The sequence below is a fragment of the Miscanthus floridulus genome, chromosome 3, assembly GCF_019320115.1.
Source record: "Miscanthus floridulus cultivar M001 chromosome 3, ASM1932011v1, whole genome shotgun sequence".
NCBI lineage: Eukaryota > Viridiplantae > Streptophyta > Magnoliopsida > Poales > Poaceae > Miscanthus > Miscanthus floridulus.
The window spans coordinates 85,241,970-85,249,618 of record NC_089582.1 but is presented as its reverse complement, the minus strand read 5'-3'; the positions used below and the strand labels follow the sequence as shown (position 1 = coordinate 85,249,618).

The following is a 7,649-nucleotide window of genomic DNA, read 5'->3' as shown; positions in this document are numbered from 1 at the left end:
CTCGAGTAATGGAAATAGCTATTTCCCCTAAAAAAATTGATTTCCCACCGCGTCATGGATTTTTTGTACTTTTTCTAATAAAAACTCAAAATTTATTTCCATGCCATATGATATTATCATCGTAATATCTACAAAGCCTTTGTAAAACAAATCAACAACATGTATTTGTGAGCAGACGTGAGTTGCTCTATATGATGGATTGGGTTTAAAAAACCTATGGGTTTATGGGTTTGGGCACTACGCTCCCAGACCCACACCCGTAGACCCGCTGGGTTTAGCTTTTTCCCCATTAACAAACCTCATGGTAGAGACATTGACCCAGACCATGCCTAATAGGGTAAAAAAATCCATAGGGTTTCCGGTTTCAGGCATTGGTTGCCATCTTTAGATGCGCTCCCATACCTGGCACGCCAGCTGTCGTGGGATCGTAACAGCGGCGAGCATCGTGGTTGTGTGGGTCTCTGGTGGCTCGAACACTCAAAACACGAAAGGGACACAATGATTTATCCTACTTCGGACCACTGAGCCCTACGTCTAGTAGTATAGTAATCTTCCTGTTAAGGAATGCCCAATCCTACAACGGTGGAAATCGGGAGAGTTTTGTAGGGGATCGCTCGATGCTACCCTAGAGTTTGGCAGGGGGTTTCAACCTCGCGCCCTCCTCCTTCCCCTTCTTCCTCGTGACTAGCATCTTCTCCTCTCCGGCAACCCTCGCCCCCGCTGCCACCCACCGCCACGTCATGACGCGCTAAGGTTTCACCGGAGCTCCACGGCTGCCACCGCCCCGACCTAGCACAACCGTCTCCTCACCATCGCTAGGGCCCCAAAACCGCCCTACCGCTGTCCCCACTGCCTGGCCGGACTTCCTTTCCCCAACCCCTTCTCTTCTAAGCCCACTGGAGTTGAGGAGGAGGAGGACATACCTCACCGATGTTGAACTCACCGTCGCCACCGGAACCCTAACAGTGGGGCCGCAGTGGGCGCGCGGGCATGGCCACCGGCTAGGACCTCACCAGAGTTGGGGCGCGAGTGCGGCCACTAGCGAGGACCTTGCCAGAGTTGGGGCGTGGGCGTGGCCACCGGGGAGAGAGCGTGCGATCTCCAGGAGAAGAAAGAGAGGAGGAGGATAAGTTGCGGTGGGGACTGGCGTGTGGGCGTGCGGTGCGTTAAGCGCCCGCACACCTAGAACAAAGACAATGCATTTATTTCTGCTAGCCGAACTTCAAATTTGTAGACCTTTAGCGTCAATAATATCATATACTAAATTTAAGCCAAGAGGTATATAGCTGGTGGAAGACCATAGACGGTTCAACTATACTGGTCCAAAAGCTCATAAGTCATACCGCATGAACAGAGAAAGGTACGCGAACCGAGTGCGCACCATCTGACCAGGTGACGGCGCCGTGTGCGTATCCTTTGTTCACGGCGGCATTATTCCCATCATGGAAGGTCACCTCGAACTTGGCAGTGGCTCCCCTGTGTGAGAACACGAGACGCTCCGGCACCACATGCACCGTCAGGCCCAGCGGCGTCTCCACGGTGGCCTTGTAGGTACTAGGTGGTGTCATTGGACGACCCCACGTTTGTAACGGTGCGCGCCACGGTGACCACCTTACCGGCGTGGAGCCGTCGCACCGAGATGGATGGGTAGTTGACGCGGGCGGCAACAAGGTCTTCCGAAGGCGCGTCGGCTGGGCAGGCGAAGCGTGCGACGCCGGAGATCTTGCGGACGCGCTTGTCGTCGTAGCCGTAGTAGCAGAGGAAGTCGAGGTAGTCGTCCGTGGTGGTGTTGAACACCAGGCCCGGGCTGAGTGCCTAAGTGGGCTCACCTCCCCGGCGCCCATGTCGTGGCCTGTAGCCACGGTGCCGGCGCTGCTCGCCAGAGGCTCCCCGAGGTTGTTCCTCGTCGTCGCTGCGTCGTCGTACCGACCAAATTAAGGGCGTTAATTTGTCATAATTTAATTATTTAGGAAGGGAAATGCTCTGACCAACAAAATATAGACCTGTTGTCATGAGAGCTGATCGGATCATGGACGGGCTCCAGCCAGGGTGGGCCGATTTGAGGAAGGCGGCAGCGCCGGCAACGTGTGGACAGTCCATGGAAGTGTTCCACACTTGGATTGCGAACGCTGAGGACTGCTGCTTGTCCTTGTCCATGGACGGGATCGCAGCTGCAAGTATGTCAACTCCAGGCGCCATCACATCAGGCTGCCAACACAAAGGTATATATATTAGCATGATGCGAGCAGGCAAGTTACTCAAAGATAATGGAAGTGTAAATAGACCTTTAAGATGGACTCCGTGAGGCTACCAGGGCCACGCGATGACAAGGATGCTGCGACAGGTGCCGGCTTGAATTGAATCCCTTGACGTCCACGGTCGGGACTCCGGAGGATGGTCGCCGTCGGTTTCCTAGCAGATACATACATAGACACAAATTTGGTCATTATTAGAGGAGCTCCGAAAAGTTGAGTTAGGAATAAATTTTGTTTTTTTAAAACCAAAAAAATTATACTGCAGCTAGCTCACAGTGTAGTGTTGATGTAGTGGAGGATGTGAGCCCCGTCGTCGGCGCTGACTTGGGAGAAAGGGAAATCGCCTGTCGACAACGCCGAGTCCTGCCCGTTGCCGTCGATGAGTACCAGGCCCCTCGCGCCTGCCTGCTCGGCGGCGATCGGCTTCACCCGCCGCGGCACCGATCTGTCCGTGCCGATGCAAACCACAATCTTCCCGGCCACCTTCCGCGCGTCCAGCCAACGAAAAGTTGATCGCTACTCCCTGCGTGCTGACACGACCAAATTAAATACTTATTCCATAAAGGTGTTGACACGGTTGATCTCACTCAGCCTGTTCGTTTGATCGTATTTGGCTTATAAGCCATGACTTTATCAGCCAACGAATAGTATTTTTCTCTCACATCAAATCAGCCAACAGTACTTTCAGCCATGACTTATAAGCCAAACTAGCCCAAACGAACAGGCGACTGTCGTTGCACAAAGCCAAAGGCAACTAGCAGTGTCAGTCACACAAGGTTATTACCTTCTCGACGGTTCCTTTGCCGAGAACGACGCTGGACTGGAAGGCGCGGTCCATGGTGGAGGCGGCGACGGTAAGGGTCCACGGAGCCGTGTTGACGACGGTGTAGGGCTTAGGCCCTTCATTGCCGGCAGAGCAGACAACCAGCACGCCGTGCTGGTGCGCGTGGAAGGCGCCGATAGCGATGGGGTCGTCGAGGAACTTCGCCTGCTGGGGGCCGCCGCCTGTGCCGATGGAGACAGATATGACATCCACGCCGTGTCTCACGGCGTCGTCAATGGCCTTGAGTATGGCGGAGCTTGTGCACCCGTGGCTCGAGCAGGCCACACGGATACACGGCTCGCCGGCGCCCCGCCCTTGTCCGTGCCCCGGGCGAGATCGTGGTAGCTCGCGTGGGGCACGGCTGCGCTGGCTGCCGTCGACGCTGTGTGTGTACCGTGCCCATGGGTGTCCCGTGGCGAGCCTCCTGTCGCTGCCCCAGCGCGACAGGCATTTTTTGACGCTGTGGACGCCGAAGACTCATGGTCGTCACGTTGGGTGAGGAAAAAGTCTACTTAACCCCCCCACCTTTCATACTTGGTCTACTTCACCCCCCAACTATGAAACCGTCTGTTTTACCACCTGAACTTTCTAAAACCGTCTATTTTACCCCCTGGACGGGTTTCAGCGGCGGTTTTGCTACAGTAACAGCGGTCTGCTATAGTGTCGGTGGTTTTTGCCCTAAAATTGATTTCTTCTTGGAAGCTGAGAGCCTCAACTGGAGGTCTGGTTGAAACCGAAGGTCTGGTTCTACGCTATTTTAGGGCTAGAAACCAGAGCTCCGGTTTGGACCGGAGCTCCGTTTTGGGCGAATCTGCCCTCAACGGTCGGATCTGAGAGAGTCATTTGGAGGGGGTCCGCCTGACTGTTTGAGGAGGGGCATGGGGGGCTGGTCTAGGTGCATTATCTCATCCCCCTCCTCTCTTACTCACTCTTCTTCCCATTTGCATCCTGAGACTCCAAAAGAAGAAGAACAAGCTCCCTCTCTCCTCTCTCCCATGCTTGGTGCTAACCCTAAGAGAGAACCTGAGAGCCCTAAGTGCTGATCTTGTGAGCTTGAGGAACATCCTCCTCCTCCTCTCTCTCCCCAAGGATTCGTGCTCCATTCAAGAGAGAGATTTGGGGGAAACCCTAGTGTGTGCTCCATTTGTGCTCTAGGGTCTGTTCTTGAGAAAGTGAAGAACACCTCTTCCCCATCCTCTCCTTCTCTAAGCTTGGTGCTCATTCATGATAGGATTTGGGGGAAACCCTAGTATGCGCATTTGAGTTCACATATTTGGTGGCACTAGGTGGTGATTGTGATTGCCGATTTCTTATTACTCTTGTTGATTGCCGTCACCTAGACGGTTGGTGATTTGTTGATTGGTGAGGGGATTTAGTGATTGTGTCCACCCCAATCAAAGTGCTTGTGAGGTGTTGTTGTGCCTTTCCCGGCGGAGCACCAAAGGCAACTCTAGTAAATTGCTCGTTTCGTTGAGTACCCTCATTTGTGTAGATTCTTGCGGCGCCCTTGTGTAGGGCTAGGCTTGTGTATGCCTATTAGCTTACGAACCACCAAGTGGACGGTCGACACAATGGGGACTAGCTTGCTGGCAAGCAAGTGAAACTCGGAAGAAAAATCTTGTGTCAATTGGTCTATTGGCTCCCTTGGTATTCATTGTGATATATATCTCTTGCCGGGCTAGGTATATATTTCTATCACTTGTATTTACATTTTGATATACTTGTGTAGTGATAGAATTTGCTAGTTTTGCTAGTGGAATAGAGTAGCAATTAGTTGAGTAGCTAGAAGTAATTAGTTGTAATTCTTTTACTAGCTAGCTCACTAGAATAGAAGTAGTGACATAGATTCTTGATTGCCATAGAGATCATAATTTCCCAGCATATTGGTAGGTGGCTTGCAATTTTTGTAGAGCTAGAGCAAAACGCATTATAGCCATTTGTTGTACTAATTAATTTACTCTAGTGGTCTTATAGAAAATTTTATAGGCTATTCATCCCCCTCTTGCCATTTAGGACCTTTCAAGTGGTATCAGAGCCATGGTCACTGTTCAAGTGGTATCAGTGTCAAAAGATGGCTCAAATAGTGTTCAACCATGTTGGGGGCAAACCACCGCACTTTGATGGCACATGCTATGACTATTAGAAGAGAAAGATGAAGATGTATTTGGATTCAATCAATGACATGGTGTGGGATGTAACCAAGAATAATTTTGTGATACTTGATCCCACCAATCCAACCCTAAGAGAGCAAGAGAACAAACAATCCAACATAATGGCGCTCAATGTTGGCGGTCACGAACACTCGTTTTCACCATCAACATTTCACCCAAAAGTATGGAAAAGTAAGGTAAATCATCATCACATGTGTAGAATTTTGTTTATAATTCACCTAGTTCCACTTGTACTTGTAGAATTATTTGTATGTAGGAAATATGTCAAAATTTGGCCAAAATGGTGACAAACATGAACCAAGGAAGCAAGTGGACATGACAGGAGGCCGACAGCCCACTTGGTAGCATCGCCTGGCGCCACAAGGGCACCGCCTGCCCCCCAAGTGGCCTTGCCACTTCACTGATCTGTGGGAGCTGCTCCAGAGCCAATCACAAGCTTCCATTCAAGTCGGTTTGATTAACGAACAAGATTTGTTCATGGTGGATTCATGGGCCCATTGTCATACACTTGGGAGCCTCTAGCGACTTACCAACCGACCTACCATCTGAGTTTCCCACATGCTGTCTTCACAACCACCTTAGAGGAGCAACCAACACCCTTGGATGCAAAGGCGGTGCATCCAAGGGCCGCCCAGTGCCCTAGGTCCTCCACCGACCTTGCCACTGCCTACAAATACACTTCCCCTCACTATACACTATAAATAGTGGGTCTAGAGCTTGGTGGAGAAGTGCCGCATTCAATTCCAAGCTCTCCAAGCTTCTCTTAGCTTTCTAGCTAAGCTTAGTTATAGAGCAGTAGTCTAGTTTTGGAGTAGAACAAGAGCGGAGCTGCTCTCGGAGTCTAGAAGAGTCTTCTAGTCTAGTATAGCTCCTTTGTAATTCTTTCATTTCAGCATTTACTTTATTCAGTATTTATTTTAGTACTTTATTCTAGTATTATTGCTTTGCTTTAATTTAAGTACTTGGTCATTAGTGAGCTTAGGTGCTTGTTGTTTGGCATTAGTAGCATAGGTTATCTTATAATTAGTAGCAATTTGTTAGTATTGGTTCCACTATTTGGTTAGGGTGCTTTGATCTCATTTCATCAGAGCTCGGATCGAGGTAGTAAGCCTGTAGATTAAGCATGGTGTTTAGGCTATAGATTACCTGTGGATACGGCTTGGCCTCCAGATAGATTGTGGTAGGTGGCAAGTGGTGACAGCCTTGTCCATCCTTTGTATTCCACCATGTTAGTTCTAGTTATGAAATCATAGGGCTCATGGCAGACCTTGTCTATTTAATTCTCCTAATTGGTAGGTGAGCTGTTCCCCGAAGTACTATCGTATTTCTCCTAGTTATTTGTTCACCCTTAGTTATTAGAAAGATAAATTGCTTGCTCTCCCACCTAGCTATCTCTAGGTTAGCTTGTTAGTAGTAGTTAGTTTAGGTAGTTCACATTCACCTATCGTAGAACCGACCAATTTATAAGAGTACAAGTACAATAGCAGCCCACAAGCGGTCGCACTGTCATACTTGAACCCATATAAACCCGGTAGTCCGTCGAGTACCACGACGGGTCTCGATAAACGATTTACAACAACCAAGATCGTACATGATTCAACATACATGTCACATATTACGTAAAGTTCATAGATACATTTCCATCATCAGAGTATGAAACAAAGTTATTACAAACCAAGTTTAATGGATAAAAGTGGAAGCAAATTAAGTTTGAAAGTAGCATTTGCCAACATAGTTTGATACAGTGCCAACATACGATCACAGTCCACAAAAGTATGTAGAGGGATTAATAAAGAAGCCTGCCCAAGGCTTACTCCTCATCCACAGCGAGATAGAAGCAACTCTTGCAACAACCATGATACACGGTGCCATCTGCAACCATGGGAAATAAACCCTTAGTACGAGAAGGTACTCAGCTAGACTTACTCATCATAAACCAGAAATAAAATGACTCCAAGGATCATGCAAGGCTGCATAAATGGAGATAGCTTGACAACATTTTGCATAAAAGCGATTAAATCAATTATACAATTATAATTTGGTTATCAAGTTAATTATGACTATCCATCTCTAAATTAGCAACTATCCTGTGCCAAACATGTGGTTTATCATTTTAAGAGTATACACTAGTAACCACAGCCGGTATTGTAAATCCATGTTCATTCGAACCATCATGTTCCATAATACAGTTACTACAATGCTGGAGCTAGCCAAGTTTCTCACTATCCGGGAGAGATGGCGATTCGAATCAATTTCAACTAGCTAGGAATTTTATTCCTAACACAAACCCAGGCAGACCTGATCAACGGTCACCTTAGGTCACCTTTGGTACAACTCAGGTACACATTTCGCGGGTTCGTACCGCGCCGCACAATCGGCGACACCAAATGCCAGGACGTT

General features: G+C 48.8%; 1 pseudogene; it reads right to left on the bottom strand.

The window, feature by feature from the left end:
• Positions 1–1,337: 1,337 nt before the first annotated feature.
• Positions 1,338–6,477, bottom strand: LOC136543965 (CO(2)-response secreted protease-like; annotated as a pseudogene).
• Between the last annotated feature and the right edge of the window lie 1,172 nt (positions 6,478–7,649).